The sequence below is a fragment of the Pogona vitticeps genome, chromosome 4 (assembly GCF_051106095.1).
Source record: "Pogona vitticeps strain Pit_001003342236 chromosome 4, PviZW2.1, whole genome shotgun sequence".
Lineage (NCBI taxonomy): Eukaryota > Metazoa > Chordata > Lepidosauria > Squamata > Agamidae > Pogona > Pogona vitticeps.
In genome coordinates, this window is record NC_135786.1 from 65,499,868 (window position 1) to 65,522,954 (window position 23,087).

The following is a 23,087-nucleotide window of genomic DNA, read 5'->3' on the forward strand; positions in this document are numbered from 1 at the left end:
CTTGCTCCCAAGGTTTACTTTTTCCATTAGCACTGGCAACACTTGTAAGTAATCACTGTCGTTAACCACTGAAGTCAATAGCCAGCTTTGCTCACTGCTGCCAAATTTTGGTGCCAAACCATAGTGCTGAAAAGAAATGAATACATTCTGGGAAGCAACGAGGTGTATGTGGATGCAGTCCACAGATCTTTACCCAGACTGGGACTGGAATAAATGGGAGCAATGAATATGGAGATACCAGTCTTCTGAATTAGTTCAAGAAGATGACTGGAAGGAAGGGGATTTTTTGTGCAAGCAGAAACTATATTTATCCACCTAGCTTTGCTGGAATTGGGTGGGGAATCTTGATATCCATCTCCCATAGAGGACTGACACTTTATCCATCCCCTGGTGTACTCACTGTGCTGATTAGCCCTCTGCCCATACCAGGACTGGAAGGAGAGGGTCCACCCCTTCCTCCTCATTACCACTACTGGTGCTTATTTACTTATTACATTTATACTAGTTTAGAAATTACCAAATTCAAGAGTACTGAAATTACCTATGGATCCTTGAATGCAGGACAAGGAGGAACCTTGTCCTCCTGACTCGTTTTATTTGGGCCATGTCAAATTCTTAGGGTTTTTTTTTTTTACAAGTTTTGCTTCTGAGTCTGTAATCTTTGGCCTCTTTTTCGCTCTGGAGAAGCTGGGAAAACAAACATGGCTTTGGTTCAAGAGAGTGGTAAAGCATTATTACCAAACTTGCAAGGCTGGGTGGGGTGTACACACACACATGTAGCGGCTGGAGGGGAATCACTTTTTAAAATGCAAATTCATAGACTTTTAACCATAAAAAAAACCCAATACATCACCAGCTTGCACTGCAACCACACAGTTTTCCCTCAGTCGTTTGCTGCCCTTCTTCTGCATTCAAACTGTTCCCAGTTAGCACTTGCCGTACAGGTCTCTGACCTTTTTTTCGAAACTTTTCCTTTACGAGTTTATTTTGGCTGCTCCTAGGCATTCATAAAATTCCAAGGGAACTGGAGGTTTTAAGCAAGGCTTGTAAAAGCAATGAAAGGGAGGTGGGAGAATGAGTCGGAGAGGAGAGTTTTCCATTACCATGTCACAGCCTCCCTAATGGGAGTCTTACACCTTTCAAATCCTTTCTGAGGCAGAAAGCTTCTGAAAAGGAGAGGGGAGGAGAATAACCCTCTTGCAATGGCCTCTTATTTCTCACTTGGTGTGGCAGGTCCGACCCTAGTCAGACAGTGTGTGCTCTCGCTCTCTCCCCTCTTTTCTCTCTCTTTCCCTTGTCAGTCATTCTTCTGGAGCTTTTGGTCTTCTCAGCAGGTCAGCAGAGTTGGTGAACAGCTCAGAAAGCACAGGGCATCTGAAACAAATTAGATCTGTTATAGCCACCCAGAGACCGATGATGGATGGAGGTCTGTATTTACAGCAAAACTAATTGGCAACATACACAGACATTCCCCACCCACCCCAAAAAGTATATTATTTTGCCAGACTTCAGAATCACTGGGACAGTTTTATAATTGTAGAACATTACACTCTTTGGGATTAAAAAAAGGAAGAAAAAAAATAACAGTGAAAGTTTTCAATCTAATAAAAGTGTTTGACTGCAGCACAGTTAAAAATAACAGGGAACCAGAAATTTCAATTGGAACTGATTTTTATTCATTGACTTTTCTTGGCAAAAATGTTTCCAATTATAAAACAATTCAGAAAGTGCTGCATTAATACATGCCCTCCCATCTTTTTCAGTTAAAGGAGGCAGAGATTCCACCCCACCCCCAACCTAAAGCCAAAGAGGATACAGGGCTGGGGAAGCAATGGATCATTATTAAAATGTAATTTAATATAATCAATATATATCTTAGAGGATATTATCTGTTGTCCAGGTCTAAAACAGTATGCAAATATTGACTTTGTAGCTGCACTTCAAGCTTCTGAAATTTAGATGCAAGTCTTCAGATCAGTAACATTTTAGGTGCAACAAAGAGCAAATGAAAACAGGGCCCTCTGATTTCTGTGCTGTGGGGTTGTAGAAGCTCATTAAAAAGGAGCTGGTGAGAAGTTACAATAAACTGACTTCAATCAGAGTTTGCTAGTGACATAATTGTGTACAATAAACAAAAAGGTACCAGAAAATGGAATTATGGGATAGAGAAAATTTTTCATACCCAATTCTGAGTTTGAAGACAATTTGCTCTTTTTAACCAAGGGGTGAGGTGTGCTTCGTCTACTGCAAATAAAAATGGAAAACGACACTTCTTGTTCCTGGTTGGTTCCGCCCATAACTGCGTTCCTATTCCTATTCTTAGAGATGACAACAAGGATGTACTAATCTAGTAAAATCACTCTCATATCCTTTACACACTCTACCAAAACAAGTTACCTACAAAATTCTGGGTTTTAAAAAAATCATGTAAAATGTACAGTATCCCTTATTAGGCTCAAAGCATACATGTAGGAGGTATTATTCTTACTGAAGTCAGTGGTTTAGATCACTTATCTACAAGTACCTTTTTAGAAAAAAAAAATAAGAATTTAATTTTGCAAAGAGGAGCCTGCCTGCTTGCAAGATCCTTTACCAGAAAAGCCTAAAAGTACACTGACTTGGAATAAATAGAACAAGACTTGTGCCAGTACTCTACTGTAAAAGATAAAATATTACTATATATGGCCATAGGCTTTGCTTTAAGATGTCTACACTCTGAATTGCACATGACAGTTTTACAATTCTCTTTTATTCTCGTGAGATTACATGATTAGTTACAAAAGTTTGACTTTTCCTTTAATTTTCGGATTATTTTCTAAGGATGTTTTAAAGATGCCAGCCAAATTCTTCCGAATAATAAAATCTGTTGACTCATCTCTGGCAAAGTGAATGGCCTCACCAAATCACCCATGCTGAGTTTAGAGTTATTTTGTGTTGGTGAGTCTAGATCTAGCTAATTCCTGCAGAAATTAGAGAGCAGATTTTCATCCAAAGGGGGATTCCTGAATCTGTATTATGGTTAATGCTGTCCTTATATCTTGGTTAAGCTCTCTCTCTCTCTCTGTTCTGAATCTGGGAAGCTGTCCTTATATAAACAACTATAAGAAAGCACTGGGGTATGTGAACACTTAGTTCTGCTGAAAACACAATCATTGTGTTATTCCAACTTGATGAAAACACCCTCTGCAGTTTTCCCTCACAAGGTCCACATGCCAATCAGCGTTTGTCAGTGATATAATTTTCTCCCACAAACACAACCTTTGTACAACTTCCACTCAGAGTAAATAGACATAATTCCCAAACCAAATAACGCACATTGAAGGGAAATGGAGATTATATGGGGGGTGCAGGGGGGGGAGGAGGGAAGTTACACGAGAATAGCTCTAATTGCAATTGTATGTGCATAAGGAGAGGGAGAAACCCCTTCTTTAGATCTGGGAAATAGAAAGGGGAACTGGTTTATTTCTTCACACTGCAAAGAAACTGGTTAAGGCAAATATTTGGGGGAAAATGTTTTTATGCTTGTTGATGGTTTGAGACCACCAGGAATTGCTGAAAGAGGGATTCAGCCTGTTTATGAGACAAGGAAAACATTTGTGTTGCTGACCTATTTTGAAGGAAATTGACAACGTGCATTGTTAAGGGAATGTTGTTTCCTCTTCCTTACACTTTTGCCTGAGGGACTAAATGGGGCCCATTTCCCCCCTTTATGGAAGAAGAATGTAGGTCTTCGTCAGCAGTTCTACCAAATGCAAGTGCACCTCCAAAACTTAAGTGTAGGCCAGGTCATTCTCAGGCAGGATGGGATCTAGAGCATCTGAAAATGAGCTGGCAGCCCCCCGGTTAGGGAAGGGGGGTAGGTACAGGCAGATACATGGGTCTCAGTTGGTTGTACTAGTCCCACATCCTCTAGTTTACAATGGCTTTTCTCATTCAATTTAGACTTCACAAAATTAGCCAAACTGAAAAAAATAGTACAGTGGGGTCTTGACTTGAGAACTTAATCCGTATTGGAAGGCGGTTCTCAAGTCAAAAAGTTCTCAGGTCAAATCTGCGTTTCCCATAGGAATGCATTGAAAACCATTTGATCCGTATCTGCTCTTTCCCGTCCATAGAAACTAATGGGAAGCTGCTATTCCGCCTTCGACCACTGGAGGGGGATATTTTGTTTCTTTTTTTCTTAGGTCAAGAAAGGTTCAGGGAAGGCAGGGAAAATACAGTCCAGGCAGTACCAGGCAGTCTGAAGACTCCCAATCCACTCTCTAAACGCTGGGAGGAGTGAGGAAGCAGACAGGCACCCTTTTCACTGGCCAACAGTTAACTGAAAGTTCAAATTTTGCACTTTCCCTGCCTCCCACGTGGTTTTTTTCAGTTCTTAACTCAAATCTAAGTATGTAAGTCAAGTCAATATTTTCCTATGAGAGTGGTTCTTAAGTCAAAATGTTCTTAACTCAAGCCGTTCTTAAGTCAAGACCCCACTGTAATCTGATAAAATAATATTGTTCTTTGAAATTTTCAGAAGTTGGAGGCATTACAGTGTCATTTTGCACACAGTCAAATGTGAACATTTTGTAATAAATATATAAGTGCATGAAAGGAAGATTCTGGGTTTAGTTCAAACTTAGTCATGACTAGGCTTGCTAGATACATGTGTACGAAAAGGAGGACATGGAAAGCCAAAAGGGGTGGGGTGGGGTGGGCGGCATGGCATTAGGTATTGGGAAGAATAGCTCTTTGATCATGGGGCAACACATTCAACCTACTCAGTTTTGAAAGGTCAAGATTGGGAAAGTTACATTTTTGGACTACAAAACTCAGAATCCACTGGCCATTGCGTTTTCTTGTTTTAAAAATGTTTTTTAAAAAACAAATCTACATATACACTTACTGGGCTCCCAGGATCAATGGAGACAATCTATTCCTTCCTTTAATGGAGACCCATCCCCCTTGTTTTATTTATTGATATTTTTATTTTAATAAAGGCATAATAAAGTGAAATAAAAAGTTTTAAAAGTTGTGTGACAGATTTGAAACACTTTATAAAAATCAGGAAAAAAAACAGAAGGTGTGGATTTCTCTCAGCTTGAGAAATGTAAAGGGTTGAGAAAATGGATTTGCAGGCAGACACACACACACACACACACACACACACACACACAAAGCCATTTTCTCCACCCTTTGCAATTTCTCAAGCTGAGAGAAATCCACTTGTGTGTGTGTGTGTGTGTGTGTGTGTGTGTGTGTGTGTGTGTGTGTGTGTGTGTGTGTGTGTGTGTGTGTGTGTGTGTGTGTGTGTGTGTGTGTGTGTGTGTGTGTGTGTGTCAGCTCCCACAAGCATGGGGGATAACTCTGCACATCTCTTTCCTGGACCTGGAAACATACTCTGCACATGCCCCAGAGTCAGGGGAGGGGGTCAGGGCATGAGGGGGGGATAAAAGTGCCTCTTCTTCCCTGGCTTTAGGAGGAAGGAGGGACCGGACTGGCCCCTATTTCCTGTCTGGCCCGTGGACAATTTTGAACATCAAAACCATTTATAGCTTTTTGTCTAAAGTTGATCAGTTGCTTATCTTTTACATACCAGAAAAAACCTCTTTAGTATTTGTAAAGATTAACAAGTTTAAAATAAAAACAATCATAACATCACTGTATCATTTTATTTTTATGTAAAGTTGGTTCGGGCCCCGAACACAGTTCAGATTTTTCATGCGGCCCCCCAATAGAAATTAATTGCCCACCCCTGAAATAGAGACATGTCTCATCAAGTTTATCATGGTAGCTGTCCTCAAGATATAACAATCACCTTTAAAAGGCCATGTTGGATGTTAATTGATGCAGATTTTTATAAAAGCATATGTAGAGTTACTACTGTATGCTCATTGAAAGAAAAGGGACACACAGAACATCCTACTGCTTCATTTGAGTTGGTTCCAGAGCAGAGATTTTTGGCACCAAACTGTGTGGGTAGCAGCATGTTCTGGATCATGCCCTAATTTCAGATGATTTTTTTCCAGGTTACTGCATTCTGTGTTCTCCCAAAAGGGGATCGCAACAGGCTCAAAACATGATCCAAAGTACATAGCATAAAACCTATAATATGTCAGAATACTAAAAATACAACTGAACTAATCATCATGACAAATATAGACTACTGACTTTTATAATAAATTATAAGCAAGTCATTTAGTTTCCCTTGGAAGGAGGTCCCAGAGTCTACAGACTGTAGTCTACAGATCTGGTTCAAAGACTACAAGTCATATTCTTACATTTGCAATAGTGCAGAATTTCCCACTCATATATGATTCCCGAATTTTCCCTGCTGACCCTATGTATTATATGGCTTGGAAATGTTACTTTTTTCCACTGCACTTTCCAGAATTCTGCAGCTGGAGTATTCGGAGAATTCCTGACTAAAAAGCAAGTTTCCAAACCTGTGGACATAACTACAACTCTCAGAATACCCCAGCCTAAATGGCTATCCCATCTCCGGCTCTCACCAACTGTAGTCTCTTGCTCCTGCCACAAAGCTGATCCGGAGTGTTGACAGACCCTCCAGAAGAGTTCAGGATATGATGTTCAGAACTACCAGTGTGGGTCTGCATGTGTGTGGGAAGGAGTGTTCAGTAAAAGTTGGATGATTGATCTTGTGCATCTGGAAGTGTGTCCTGAACGTGTGCAAAATTACCACTGAGTTCTACCCAAAAGGAACTCATGATAACTTTATTTCTACATGTTTTGCCTCATAAAATGTGTGTAAGTGCAAATATGGCAAACCCCTGTGATCTGGTTGCAAGGAACCCACACACACTGGTTTGGTGCATATGTGTACACACCCCTCCATGAATCATTGCAGGGAATCTGTTTACTGTGGAGAAATGGACCAAATGTTCTGATTTGTTTTAACTTACTGTTACCCATCATGTGGCAGCGTATCCATGGAGATATTTGCCTCAGTAATCAACACTTGCCAATTAGGCCCCTATTTTCCTTCCAGTGACCAATCATGAAACTAAATACAAGATAAGCAGATGATGACAATGGCACACCATGATAAACATCCTTCATTGAATGGGGCAGCACAACTCCAAAAATGCATGAGAGAGAGTGAAGGGTTAATCTCAGGGAATACTATTAATTTGCTACAGGAAAAATGTTAGACCCTCCATAATTAGGATGCTGCAGTAAAGAAAACCTTCTCCTGCACCTCCACATTGGACATGAAGAGAAGCACACAAACACACCAGCGGCTCTTTATGATCTGACAGGTACAAAAGTGATCTTTACTTTGTTTTCAAGTGAATAGAAGCCATTTAACAGGCAACCCCACATGATTTTTAGGAACACAGAAACGTTAACAGTCCCATTCTTAGTCCCTCACAGCTTCATTTGTTTTTCATGCCAATACTGTTTAAAAAAAAAAAAAACAATGGTTATATAGAAAATTGCATTGTTAAGATGGTGGCTGCCCATCTGAAAGCCATTAGCTGTTCAAAATAACTGCCATCTGATCCCATAAGATAAAAGAATGCCAACTTCCGTAAAGGACAAAAATCAGAATGCAAAGGACTTGACAGATGTTTGCAAACTGTAGTACATTCTGAAGTGAGCCCTTAGACTCTGACTTAGTTTGACATAACACACAACCCAATCTTTTGCATATTTACTCAAAAAAGTAAACCCATAAGAATGCATAAGACTGTAACATTTGTCCAGTGCAACTGAAGCAAGATATTCTTATTTTAAATTTTTTTCATGTGTTTTAACAAATATGTAAGTATATAATAAATATTATTTTGTTTATTTACATATGAGTTGCCTCCAGATCTCTTTATTCTCTTCTAAATTATTCTTTCCCGTTCTATAAAGTCACTAGCAGCCTTATCCTTATATTATTTTAATAATCTACCAAATACTGCTGAAGCACAACCCTATATCCTGTTTATTCATAATTTTTGAGTAGCTATAACAAAAAGAGACTAGGTCTGGTTCATGATTAACATATTAGTCTAAATGAAGTTTTATCTCCCTCGAGGCAGTTACGTGTGTGGGCTTTCACCATGCAAACTAGCAGCAAGTTGATCCTGTTGCAAACACGTGCTACATATTACCATATTTACATTTTCCTGTTTGGAAAGATGGGAAGCTTGCAGAGGTCCCAGGTTAGGTGAGCCGAGAGCTGAAACCCTAAACCGTTTCATGCTTATTTATTTTATGATCCTATTGGGTCCAGTGTTTATTCAGATTGTTCAACCATCTGGATTAGATAATTTGTTGGAAATTAACAGTGTTTGATGGTTATCAGCCTCTGAGTGATTAAAATGGGTTGAAAATTTATGGAGGCAGGCAGATGTACCCTAGAATTGAAAACTATTTATTCTTGCCAAATACTGGTGGAGGATCAGTGAAAATCCATGATGCCTTGATGGAGATACAAGCTACTACTACACTCACTCAATACAACAATTATCTATTTATTAATTATGTTTGTTTCTTGCCTTTACTCCCATGTGTCCAAAGCAGCATAACATGGTTCTCTTCTGCTCCAAACTATTCTGTCAGGTATGTGAGGCTCAGAAAATATGAATGGCATCAGGTTACCCAGGGAGTATCATGGCTTAGTGAGGATAATAACCTAAAATTCCCAAGTCCTCATCAACACTCTAACCACTAAATCATACTGGCTCCAGCTAATTAAACAACAAAGAATTCTAAGATTAAATTTTGAATGTCCTCGATAGCACTGTAGACCAGAGGTCCCCAACCCCCGGTCCGTAGCCCAGTGCCGGTCAGTGGCCTGAGCCAGACTGGGCCACCGAGACAGACCTCCCACGCCACCCCCCGCATGCACTCACCCCCGCAGTCTGTTTGTGCCTGCGTGCTCCAGCATGCCCATGTGAGTACCACATCACCGCTTGTGCATGCATTCAAGCGTGAGTGCCCCCATGCAAGTGCTGTACCACCACTTGTGCATGAGCAAACAGCGTGCTCATGTGCATGTGCAAACAGAAGTATGCCGCTTGCCCAGGCACTTGTGCACCTGGTCGAGAGAGAGCACTTGTTCATGCATGCGCATGAGCATGGGGTGCCCCGCCTTCCCCAGCCTGTCCGCGGACCAAAAACGGTTGGAGACCACTGCTGTAGACCATGGCCTGCTGTCTACCTTATGTTAATAATCTAGTTAGAAAAATAAAGACATGCTGGAACAAACTGTACGAGCAATGAAGATGCACCTCTACCATCCACGTTTGTCCAGTATTTCCCTCCAAGAACTGTGAATGTTTAGAGAAAATTTAAATATAAATTATGGAGACAATGATCTTGAAACTGCAATAATGTAAACCTGCATAAAATAAATAGGACCCCATACAGTAGCTATCAAGAAAGAGGACTAATACTTCTGCATTTGGGGAAAAGGGCAATTTTAATGCTTGATTTTCATTATTTTCATACACAAGCCCCATACAGGTGTATATGGTGAACCTACAAGCTAGAGATGCTGTCCAGATATTCTAATGAACACATACATTGGGGAAGGTGATTGCCATCTTACTGATGCTTCTTTCTCTGTACCTAATTAATTAAGTGTATCTTGAATAAAGGCTATACTTATTGAAGTATACTTATAGCAGCAATAGGTAAATATGTGAAAGATGATGTATAGAAATTCATGTGGATCTCTTTCCTTCTCTTCTCTCTTGGACTACATATGCCGGAACTCTCATTCCTGGGAGTCCCACCAGACAGACAAACACCTATAGATGCATAAACGTCACTCACCTGGGAGAAAGGCCTTAGCTGAAAGGTTTTGAGGCCTATTTCCACATAGCTTTCTGTTAAAAAGAGAAGCTTCCAACAAGCACCAGGATAGCTTCCTTCTGGAATAGGAAGCTAGACAGCGCTAGGTCCATGCTAAGCCATGAAACCTTATCTTTTCCATTGTTGTGCCAGCTAATCTGGTTCATATGAACAAGTCTGTTTAAGGAACTATTAAACACAAGTAGCTTGCAAGATAGAACTATTAAACATACCTAGGTTGCAAGCCAGTTTTCATTTAGGGTGTTTTGTTTTCCTCTAGCGGCATTCCATGTTACAATGTACAAACAAGAATTTTTGTTAAGACTATCTGAATCACACTGGGAGAGTACTACAATTTTGACGTAAACAAATCAATCTTCTGAAGCTTAAAATTCATCCAGATCCATTGCTATTTATAAAGATAAATAACCCATGACTCAAACCATTAGCATTTCTATTATGAATATGAATGAAGAAATTAGCATGCATTAAAATATGTGGAAAAACTGCAAATATACATACTAATTAGTTTTTTCTATATATCATAATAAAAATGGCAATGGCACTTTGCTGGGCTTTCAGTTCCGTTCTTTCCTGTACTTTGAAACAGCTACTAGTAAACCAATCAACAGAGATTTTTGCTAAGAGCATACCATTAAGTCAACCCTTCCCAGCAGAGTCTTTAGTAAATATATATCCAGCAGCTATTCTGCAGTCATTGACATTTGACAGTGTACTTATATTTCCTCCCATTAGCATGTTTTTTTCTTGAAGAGCACTTGACCTAAGAGCCAAAAATATCCCACAACTTTCATCATTATTTGCTGAGTGGCTGTAGCACTAAAAAAGAAATTCAGGGTTTCATACGTTGTTAAAAGTTTCGTGGAAACAAGAGGTCCATTTCTAGCAGTTAAGTATCTTGTTGGCAAAAAATAAATATGGTGTTGGATTTAATTATGAGATGTGGTATCACTATGCAGGCATTACCATAAGGATGTGGAAGCTAAGAGTGCACTCTGTACTGAAAATAAAGCTTTCTTTTTCAGAGAGATAGCAAATGGTGGAACCAATTTCTTTTCTTATTAACCCATCAGACTGTTTTACCTTCATTAAAAACAAATTTTAAAACCTCGTATTTTAAAAAAGAGATGTACCTAACCTTTTAAAATTCTGTTTTGAAAATGCAATCCAAAAGATATATGTTAGAGCCATATAATTTACTCTGGGTTTCCTTTTTTTTTAAGGGCAAAAAAAATAATATTTAAAAAGATCATATATTGGTTAAGAACAATAATCACAGCCATTCCACCAGACTGATGAACTAATGGAGAGAAAGTCCTAAGTCTATGCCACTGAAAATTTCCCTACGGGAGTTTCCTTTCCTTACCAGCAAATGAATAAGAACATAAGAAGAGCCCTGCTAGATCAGGCCAAAAGCTCATCTAGTCCAGCTTCCTGTATCTCATAGTGGCCATCACCAATCCTGTGGCAAGGGGTTCCATAGACTAACTTTACGGTGGGTAAAGAAGTATTTTCTTTTATCGGTTCTCACTCTCCCAACACTCAATTTGAGTAGATGTCCCCTGGTTCTGGCATTGTATGAAAGGGAAAAGAGCTTCCCTCTATCCACTTTATCTACCCCCTGCATAATTTTATATGTCTCAGTCATGTCCCCCCTCAGGCGCCTTTTCTCTAGACTAAAGAGCCCCAAACGCTGTAGCCTTTCCTCATAAGGGAGATGCCCCAGCCCAGTCATCATTTTAGTTGCTCTTTTCTGCACTTTTCCCAATTCCACTATGTCTTTTTTGAGGTGCGGCAACCAGAACTGTACGCAATACTCCAGGTGCAGCCTTACCAGCATTTTGTACAATGGCATTATAATGTCAGCCCTGGAAGGCAGCCCATCTAGGAGAAGGAAAACTCCAAATTTAAACCTCCACTGCCTTGTGGCTATATCCACCTATGGAAAGGGCTTCAGGAGATAACCTCGAGGCAAAATCCGGAGCTGGAGTCCCGGAGGCATTTTCTTTCATTCTGCCAACTCCTGTGATGTTGCTGGAACCAGTTGTATTGGCTCTTGCCTTTCCACTGGACCATTTCAGCGATGTCGAGAGGGGGGATTTGCTGCTTGGGTAACAGCCTATCCTCCATACTATTTTACCCAGGCTTCGTGCTCTGGAGAGGACACTCCAGCTTCGCATACAGCGTCGAAATAACATGGGAAGTAGCAGTTACCGGTTATAAGTCTCTGCTCAATTGGCGTAGAGCAGGACGCCAGGGGCTACTTCTGACGGTGGGAGAGGTCATTGCACCTCACTAGGTAGATACCGCCTGCCTTAAGCTGGGCAGCCCCCAGCCAGTAAGGTGCTACCTCGCCACGGTCTGTTAACCTCACGGGGTGCGTGGGGTTTAGGGTGAAACCCGACAAGCAGATCGACAACCGTGCACCATGCAACAATCATAAGAAAACTTCTGCCCTAAAGCTGGGCACCTGGAATGTACGGACAATGACCCCTGGCTTTCCTGACTACGGCTTTCCTAACGACCTGCAAGAAATAGACGATGTGCGCAAGACAGCTGTCATTGACATGGAACTGAGTAGACTGCAGATGGACATTGTTGCCCTCCAAGAGACAAGACTGCCAGACTCGGGATCTGTCAAAGAAAAAAACTTCTCATTCTTCTGGCAGGGAAAACCATCGAATGAGACCAGGGAATATGGTGTTGGCTTTGCAGTCAGAAACACTCTCCTGAGATACATTGTTCCACCCACTGTGGGGAGTGAAAGAATCCTGTCTCTGCAGCTCCACTCATCAGCAGGACCAGTAACCCTCATTAGTGCATATGCACCAACACTGTCATCCACTACAGAAGTGAAAGACAAATTCTAAGACGATCTGGCAGCTACTATCAAAAAAGTCCCTGAAAGAGAGTCACTGTTCATTCTTGGAGACTTTAATGCTAGAGTTGGTGCTGATCACAATTCTTGGCCCACTTGTCTAGGCCGTTTTGGCATTGGAAAGATGAACGAAAATGGCCAACGCTTACTGGAGTTTTGCTGTTACTATGGTCTCTGTGTCAGCAACACATTCTTTAATACGAAGCTGCAACACAGAGTTTCCTGGAGACATCCAAGATCCAAACATTGGCATCAGCTCGATTTGATCCTCACTAGACGTTCTAGCCTTCCTAGTGTTACGATCACACGCAGCTACCAGAGTGCTGATTGCGATACTGATCACTCCCTGGTGTGTAGTAGAGTAAAACTGCGAACAAAGAAATTGTATCACATGAAAAAGGAAGGAAGACCACGTATTGACATCAACAAGACTCACGATCAAAGAAAAGTGAAGGAATTTGCCCAAGCACTCAAGGAAACCCTTCCAGGTCCAGCTAATGTAAATGCACCTGAACGATGGGAACACTTCAAGAACACTGTCTACAACACCGCCTTGTCCACCTTCAGCAAGAAGACCAGAAAGATGGCTGACTGGTTCGAAGCCCATTCGGAGGAGTTAATGCCAGCCATTGAGGATAAGAGAAGAGCTCTAGCAGCATACAAAGCCTGTCCTAGCGAGTACAACCTGCAAGCTCTTCGAGCCGCTCGTAGCCAAGTCCAACAGGCTGCCAGGAGATGCTCCAATGACTATTGGCTTCAGCTTTGCTCTCAGATACAGATAGCAGCGGACACAGGTAACATCAAAGGAATGTATGATGGTATCAAGCAGGCCTTAGGTCCATTACAGAAGAAATCTGCTCCCTTGAAGTCTACTACAGGTGTGATCATCCAGGACCGAGCACAGCAGATGGAACGCTGGGTGCAGCACTACTCCGAGCTATATTCCAGAAAGAATGTAGTAACCGAAGAAGCATTAAATAACATTGAGTGCCTGCCTGTCTTGGAAGAGCTGGACAGCGAACCAACCCTAGCAGAAATAAATGCGGCCTTGGATTCCCTCACCTCTGGCAAGGCACCTGGAAGGGACAACATCCCTGTTGAAGTGCTGAAATGCGGTAAGGAGATCATCATCACCGAACTGTATGAAATCTTTTGTCTCTGCTGGAGGGAAGGTGGAGTACCACAGGACATGAAGGATGCAAACATTGTCACGTTGTACAAGAACAAAGGTGACAGGGGTGACTGCAATAACTACCGTGGTATCTCTCTTCTTAGTGTTGTAGGGAAGCTGCTTGCCCGTGTTGTGCTGAAGAGGCTCCAGGTGCTTGCAGACAGAGTCTACCTGGAATCACAGTGTGGATTTTGAGCAAATAGATCCACCACTGACATGGTATTCTCCCTCCGACAGTTGCAGGAGAAATGCAGGGAACAACAGCAGCCACTCTTAGTGGCCTTCATAGACCTTACAAAAGCATTTGACTTGGTTAGCAGGGATGGCCTTTTCAAAATACTTCCCAAGATTGGATGTCCACCTCATCTCCTTAACATCATCAGGTCCTTCCACGATGGAATGAAAGGCACTGTAGTTTTTGACGCCTCAACATCAGATCCCTTTGACATCCGAAGCGGAGTGAAACAGGGCTGTGTCCTCGCACCAACACTTTTTGGGATCTTTTTTGCTGTCATGCTGAAGCATGCCTTTGGAACTGCAACAGAAGGTGTCTATCTCCGGACTAGATCAGATGGAAAGCTCTTTAATCTCTCTAGATTGAGAGCGAAGACCAAAGTCCAACTGAAATGCATGCGGGACTTCCTCTTTGCAGACGATGCAGCCATTGTTGCCCACTCTGCTGAAGACCTCCAACAACTCATGAATCGTTTCAGCAAGGCCTGCCAAGACTTTGGACTAACAATCAGCCTGAAGAAAACACAAGTCATGGGCCAGGGTGTGGACTCACCTCCCTCTATTACCATCTCCACACAAGAATTGGAGGTTGTTCATGACTTTGTGTACCTTGGCTCAACCATCTCTGACACCCTCTCTCTAGATGTCGAGCTGGATAAACGCATTGGGAAAGCAGCCACCATGTTCTCTAGACTCACAAAGAGAGTATGGCTCAATAAGAAACTGACAACACATACCAAGATCCAGGTCTATAGAGCCTGTGTCCTGAGCACACTCCTGTACTGCAGCGAGTCCTGGACCCTTTGTGCCCGGCAGGAGAGGAAGCTGAACACCTTCCATATGCGTTCCCTATGACGGATTTTTGGTATCACCTGGCAGGACAGAGTTCCAAATAGAGTAGTCCTAGAACGAGCTGGAATTTTCAGCATGCATACATTACTGAAACAGCGACGTCTACGCTGGCTTGGGCATGTTGTGAGAATGGCTGATGGTCGGATTCCAAAGGATCTCCTATATGGAGAATTAGTGCAGGGAAATCGCCCCAGAGGGAGACCACAGCTGCGATACAAGGATATCTGCAAGCGGGATCTGAAGGCCTTAGGAATAGACCTCAACAGATGGGAAACTCTGACATCTGATCGTTCAGCCTGGAGGCAGGCAGTACATCACGGCCTCTCCCAATTTGAAGAGACCCTTGTCCAGCAGGCTGAGGCAAAGAGGAAGCCACAAAGGAAGCAAAACCAGGGAGCTGGACAGGGGACAGATTGGATTTGTCTCCAGTGTGGAAGGGATTGTCACTCTCGAATTGGCCTCCTCAGCCACACTAGACGCTGTTCCAAGTCCTCCATACAGAGCACGATACCATGGTCTTTCGAGACTGAAGGATGCCTACACTATATTTTCAATCCCCCTTTTAATGATACCTAGCATGGAACTGGGTCCCCCTCCTTCCCTTTTTAAAGATTTGTGCAACATGTGCACGTAACAGTGACCTGGACTTGTTCCTTTTCCTCACCACTCCAACCTGTTTGTTTATCTGCCTTTTATCCTAGCCCAGACAAACAGTGGGGATGTGAAGCAGGAACAATAGACCCCACTGCCTTCTTGCCTACTGTTATTCTGCATTAGATTAGATGGTCCAAGCATCTGAATAAAGAAACCTATTCACAGAAATGAGGGAATTGCATTGCCCAGACCACTCAATTTTTGAATAAGGGATTGGAACTCAAGCCACTGTGTGCCCTTTTGGAGAGGAGCCTTATGGCACAGTGACTAAACTGCAGTCAAAGACTCTGCTCGCAACCTGAGTTCAGTCCCAATAAGCTCAGGTAGCTGCTTCAAGCTGACACAGCCCTCCACCCTTCTGAGGTTGGTAAATTGATTATCCAGCTTGCTGGTGGGGAGGGTGGATGTGTAGCCAGCATAATGTAATTGTAAACTGCTCACAGCGTGTTTTAAGCACTATAAGGCAGTATATAAGCAACATATTTCGCTTTCCTTTTGACACTTTGGCATGATCCTTGTCTGGGGTTGTGCCAGTATTTCCGCGCTGGAAAATCCAATCCTGTTAATGAAGAAAATGGAAACAACAAGGCTAGGTCACAGACTCAATGGTGCAGGCTTCTGTCCTTGCAGTATCTGCCTTCAGAGCTGCTTTGCTTTATTTTTTATTTTCTGCCTTTCCCCCCAATTGTATAGAGAAAGCCCCCATTGGCTTCTTGTGGCAACCTCGGTAAAGGGACTGAGAGATAGTAAAACGGGAAGGGGTAGGGCAATTTTTTGATTGTATCCTAAAAAGAAAATTCAGGAAGCATGCACTTTTCTACACTTCATGTCCTTTCTCTTTCCCTCTCTCTTCTTTTCTTTGGTGCTGAAATTAGTGGCATTGCTGTTACAGTATGGACTTTGATGATTTAATTAATCATTTTGCAACAGGACAAGTAAAGGAAGTTCATTTCTAAAGGAAAGAACATAATTTCCTCCTTTGACACCACCCAAGTATCTTACTAATTTTTTCTCTCTGTTTCTCATCTTCCAATTGTGAGGCATTTTTGCTGGGTTCAGCTCAAGGAATCCACAGGTGTGCTGCTCCACCCCTCTCATGCCTCTGTGTTCTTTGCTCTACCCTATGGTTGGTCTGGAAACACAGAGATATCCTTAAGTCAGTTCCTTTTTACACATTTATCTAAAGAAAGTCCGCAGCCTAAAAACAAACAAACAAAAACCTTCCCCATTGTTAATACGTGATTCAAAATTCAACACTTTAAACATCCGTTGCTTATTCCATGTTCCACATGAAAACAATGTGCTATTTTTGCCAATTATCTTTTGACATTTAGAATGTTTAACATATTTATTACCTAGAATCCAAACATTATCTAAATTACTGAAAAGGCAGCATTGTTATAAGAGCTTTTTTTCAGGGTATGTATTCCATGAAATATATTAAGAATAGGATATGGCAATTTTAATTTACAATGGCTGTTATGCAGTTATGCAAATATTGTAACATTTAGAAGTGAATTGCTGTAAGTTAAGAAACCTCTGTAGACATCACCTGTGGCATTCTGAATTGCATGATGCCAATTAATGTCTAAAAGTCATTGTATTTGAATAACTGTGCATCAGTATCTCAGCCAATGAATTCATTTACCATGACTTCATTGCAATAATAAATCATTCCTACATTCACACACAGATACAGAGTACATGGGAAGTTGGAGCTTATTATTAATTTAAAACTTGGCCTACAATACAGAGTCCCCCACAGCATGCTCTGTGACTTTCCCCCATTTGATACCATCTTGTATTGCCACTTCTAAAGAACTCTTGAGTGGCGTGACTTGTCAAAGACTAAGGAGGAAACGGAAACACAGGCCACACACAGAATTCTCACGCATGATTGTATCACTCAGAACACACTGTATCTAGAATACCTGTACCAACATCTGATGTAAACATTTTGCTCTATAGGGACGTCACATGGGATGTCTGCCTAAAGCAGGTTAGCTTCAAATGTTTAGGAGTGTACAAGTCCTTTCATTTATAAGTGGTGGTGATGGACAGGGGCATATAGGAACTCTAGTCCAAAGCTTCCTGGCCCTGGCCGAAAGAATTGAAATAAGCTATGCAATAGTGCTATATCACTACAGGGAGCAATTAACAGTCACAAGAATATCATACTTGGGGGAAATGCAGGATCATTTCTACAGAGAAGCCTTATTGATGAATTTAATAATTCCCAAGTTAGTTGATCACATTTTTGAAAGGGACTGATCAGGAAGCCATTTGGTAATTATCCGGATTTCTGCACTGCAATCACCAACAGCAGGGAACCATAACCCAAAAGAGCAGAGCACACAGGATTCATTTGTTTGACATTTTCATTGAAAGAATCAGATAGTAATACAAATCTTTACTTGTCTTGTCCTTACAGGCAAAAGTGAGGCATTATAACATTCTTCTCCTCATCGGCAGGAAAGTGAGGAATTCCCTGGCACTTTCAACAGAGCTTGTGCATTGGAAGAAGCAATAAATAATTAAATACAAAATTTAAAAATGCACAAAAATCACACAAATGACAAAAATGCACAAATTGCCATAAAGTGTGCTAACTGTTGCTTCATTTAAGAATATGAACGATGAGATGGGTTGTTTGCAGCTTTCCAGGCAGAGCGGGGCCATGCCTGCTTTGCTTCTCAAAGGGAAAAGATATGTGAGACATATTGTCCAAATTCCAGAAACGAGGCAAGGATAAGTGTTGCTCTCTGTTTTTGAAGCTTTAGATTTCCTTGTTGAGATTCCTTGTCATGTCAAGTTGGCTTGGGAGTTGTAGTCCAAAAAACAAACTGTTCAAACCTCTGGTTGACAGTGAAGGCATCCTGAAAAACTGTGATCTATTGAATGTGCTGCCATCCACAAATGCTTGTTACTCCAGCAAGGAAATATTATTCTTGATTTCCATCTTATATTTAATAATGCCACTACAAAGAGTGCAAATAAAATGGATGACACTCAGATTGAAATAACTGCTCCCTAGCCAACATAACTAGATTATTTAGGGCAGAATCCTCGTTTGTTATTATGGAGCACAATGTGTCTGTGTGCATTGTGCTCCACACAATCTCTCACTTGGAGTTGTGTATCGCAAGCATCACCTTATTTGATGGAAGAGAACTTTATGCTTTTGCAAGGGATTAGTGAATACCCCCAGGTGCAAGAAGTGCAAACGTTTAACGAATTACCTCTTGTGCAAAATGGAGCATTCCACCTGTGGTTAAAAATAAACAGGATCTGGGGCATGACTACAAAACCAGCAACTAATCTTAAAACAATAATTTAGGGCTCTTCTGACAGATGCAAGGAAGAGTACAAGATTCATGAAAACAAGGAACTCGAGAAAACAGACTTTCAGATAAGTATGTGGAGTAATGGTATATTTAGTTTCTCAGCTCTTTCACTGCAGCAAAATTGTACCTGGTTTGCTTCCATTTTTAATTGTTAGGTACTTTTGGAAGAAAACATGTATTTAATTTATAACTTCTGTAACACACTTAAATCTCAAATCAATCTATTAGAAGTGTAAGATCACAATTACTTTTTGTAGTCCGGGTGCTTTTGTTCTTTTCTCATTTACTTTCAATTATCCTACGTATAAGTAGGTACAGCAGGTATTACCTCTTGTGTATTTGGGAAGCAAACAATTTTGTTCCCAAGGTAAGTTTCGCATCCTCATAGTGGTGGATAACAATGTTTTGTACTTCAACTGTTCTCAAATGATATAAAATACTGGAGTAGCTTTAGAAGGTAAATTTGTAGCACAGAACAACTGGAAGATATTTGCCTGCTAGAGGAAGTTAATCAAAATGTAGGCTAGATAGGTTTTCTAGAAAAGGAGTTCTAAGGCCTGAGCTTTGCTTACAGAATACATAGAATTTATTTATTTTTTTATTTATTTATTTTATTTCTATCCCGCCTATCTGGACATATTAGCCCACTCTAGGCGGCTTACAATAAAAGAAACAATATAATTTTAAAACATTGCACCTAGACTAAGATAGAAATCAAAGAAAGATATAAGAAAGGAAAAATCATCAGGAGTTTTCTGTTGGGAAAGCCTGCCTATACATCAATGTTTTTAGTTGTTTCTTAAAAATGTCCAGCGAGGGAGCCGCGCGAATCTCAGGAGGTAAGTTGTTCCAGAGACGAGGAGCCACCGCCGAGAAGGCCCGATTTCTGGTCTTCTCCTTCCGGGCCTCTCTCGGCGTTAGGCTCCTCAGCCTCACCTCCTGGGTCGCACGAGTGACACGGGTAGATCTTGGTGGGAGAAGGCGTTCCACCAAGTATCGAGGTCCTAAACCGTTTAGGGCTTTATAGGTAAGCATCAACACTTTGAAGTCGATGCGGAATCGGATGGGCAGCCAATGCAGTGCGGCCAGAGTGGGCGAGATATGTTGGAATCTTCTCACTCCACTAAGTAATCTGGCCGCAGCATTCTGCACCACCTGTAGTTTCCGCAGCAACCTCAAAGGTAGCCCCACGTAGAGCGCATTACAGTGGTCTAATCTTGAGATTACGAGCGCATGCACCAAGGTAGTAAGCGCCCCCACATCAAGGTAGGGTCGCAGCTGGGCTATCCGCCTGAGATGGAAAAAAGCGGTACAGACCACAGACGCCACCTGAGATTCCATAGTGAGCGCCGGGTCCAGATGGATCCCCAAGCTGCGGACCCCATCCCTGGCGGGCAGAGTCACACCCCCAAAAGTGAGGGAGTTTCCCAAGTCCCCAACTGTGGGAGCGCCTACCCTCAGTACCTCCGTCTTGTCCGGGTTCAGCCTCAGCCCGTTCTCCTGCATCCATTCCAATACGGTCCCCAGGCAACGCTGAAGGGACAGAACGGCATCTCCTGCAGTTGGAAAAAAGGAGATGTAGAGCTGCGTGTCATCCGCATATTGATGGCACATTGCTCCACACCCCCTGATGACCCGCCCCAGCGGCCTCATATAGATGTTAAACAGCATTGGGGAGATGATCGACCCCTGTGGGACCCCACAATTGAGGCTCCACGGGGCCGAGACATTCTCCCCAAGCTGTACTCTCTGGGGGCGGTCCTCCAAGAAGGAACGGAGCCAGGCAAAAGCCTGGCCACCTATTCCCAACTCAGTGAGCCTCCCCAGGAGGATACCGTGGTCAATGGTATCAAAGGCCGCTGAGATATCGAGGAGGACCAGCAGAGACATTTTGCCCCTGTCGGCCTCCCTCAATAGGTCATCACACCTCCTTGATTTCCCTTTCTCACTTCTCCATTAGGTGTTTCTCTGATATAGGTGGAACACAGAAGCTCTCCCACACAGATGTCTGTGCTTGACATGATAATATTAGAAAAGACTGTCCTTCAGATAGCCAAGTCTCAAACCATTTAGTACTTTATACTTTGCTATGCTATGAAATGGACCAACTCAAGTACATTTTTGGAAATTCAAGATAAGATCTTTTTAGAAGTTGATCCCAGCTTCTGGAAATCATGGCTGAAGGAGATCTATTCTACCCGCTTTGAAGTCCTACCACAAGCTCTTTTCAGAAAGTCAAACTTCAGAAGCCAACTTAGTATGAGCACTGTAAATATTCTATTTATTCAGCTATTTTATTGGCTTCCTTTTGTGTTTTATCTGCTTCATCTTTACGTTTTTGACTTGTTGTTAGCTTCCTTGAATCCCATTTGGAAAAAGCTGAATACAAACTTAATAAACATACAAATACTGTAAATGCAGCATACAGTTTCCTTCCTGCAACCAAATATGCTACAAACCAGGAACAAATAGATCACATGGGAGTGTAGAGTCTGTGATTTGCCTCCTAAGTCACATAAGCAGAAATACAATCTACCAGGCAGATCTAATTATCTACTTGATCTACAATCAAAACTGCTTAATTTCTTTCTCTTATCTTGAAGTTGTAACATGTATTACACCAACTAAATTTATAAGTAACATGGTAGTAATTGTAGCACATGCTCAACACATGTTTAATGGTATTTGTTACAACAGGGAAGTGTGTCACAGAATGATAATTACTATAAGAAATATGCTTGTGCTTAAAGCACGGTTATTTTTCACAGGTTTTTTTTTCCACGTTTTAGCATTTCAGTATCTAAATGCTAATATTTGGGCAGATACAGTCAGTCTCTCAGAGAGTCTTCTATTATAAATGGTATGCTATTCCTTACAAAAAGAAGTGCCAGAATTAACAGGCCATATTGAGAGCTCAGACTCTGAGAATGTGAATACATTTAAAAGAATCCAAGTCCGTAGAATCACTTCAGATTTATTTTTATACTAACATTGACTCAAACCCAATCAGTGTCATGAACATACTATTAACTGAGACATGTTTCCAGCAGATATGTTGAGAATGACTGCCATGTTGCAAAAGCCTAGAAGGTTAACCAGAAAACATAAACCTATGGGCAAAGGCCATCACACTTCCAGGTCAGGAACTGGAATCAAATGATTCAGAACCAGTAGGGATGGGTCTTTTGTGATGGATGGAAAGACCCAAAACATGAAACAGGCCGTTTCATGTAATTCGTGTTCCTTCAGCAGTTGCCAAAAGAGAGCCTCTTAAATACAAATGATTCATTTTTACAAAAGAGAGGTGCACATGGGTTTAATGTTCTTTTGTGTTCTTTCTTTCACTAAACTTTTTGGTGCCCTTTGTAGGCCACCTAAGACATTTTTCAGACAATAGCAGCACAACGGCTGCTACCTATAGCCAATCAAAATGGCCAGCGAGAGTGGAGATTCTGAATTTATAAAATGGCTCCGGAACCAATGAAGAGTGTGCTTTGCTTTGTCATTCCTCATGGGATTACTCTGTGCTCAACTCCTGACGCCCTCCATCTTGGATTGCTGTCTGTCTGTCTGCCTGCCTGCCTGCTCCTCCATCTTGGAACCTTTATTTTTTGACCTTCTTTTACTTTGGGGAGGATTCTCTCCTCCATTTCTCTGGAACATTTTTGATTGTGTTAGGCAGCCTATCTATGTCAGTATGCCTGCCTGAAATTATTTCTTGAACCCTACCCCCAGTCCAATTTCTTTGGAGATTTTTCTTTCTTTCTTTAATTTTTTTTGGTCCTTTCTTGGATTATTTCTGCTGATGTCTGTTGGACTCAAAGAGACTCCTCACATATGTGTGTGTGGGTATTTTGCCTTTCCATGATTTTTGTAAATTATTATTTAATTTACTGTGCATGCATAGTTAATGGTATATATTTGGGGCAGTGTTGGTTGCAACTCTACTGTTTGCTTCTGTAAGGGGGCAGAGGGGCAAGGGTGGTGAACTTTGTGATTGTACCAATGTGACTCTCGGCTGCATTGGTGCCTCCATAGGTTTTATGACGATTTTCCTCTCTCCTCTATTGTTGCTTGGTTTTGGAGGAGATGGATTCTCTGTTCCGTTACCTCTGGTTTTTGGATTGGTTTTTAAAGGTTT

The 23,087-nt window shown here is 41.6% G+C and overlaps 1 long non-coding RNA gene across 3 annotated transcripts in view; it reads right to left on the minus strand.

Moving 5' to 3' along the window:
- LOC140706630 (uncharacterized) overlaps positions 1 to 23,087 on the minus strand; it is a 54,109-nt gene that overhangs the window by 19,050 nt on the left and 11,972 nt on the right. For 2 of the 3 annotated variants that reach the window (XR_013544908.1, XR_013544907.1), the window contains exon 2: positions 1,222 to 1,374. The exons of the other annotated variant lie outside the window; for it this stretch is intronic. This is a non-coding gene — a long non-coding RNA (uncharacterized LOC140706630). The remainder of the gene's footprint in view (positions 1 to 1,221; positions 1,375 to 23,087) is intronic. 3 annotated transcript variants of the gene reach the window in all.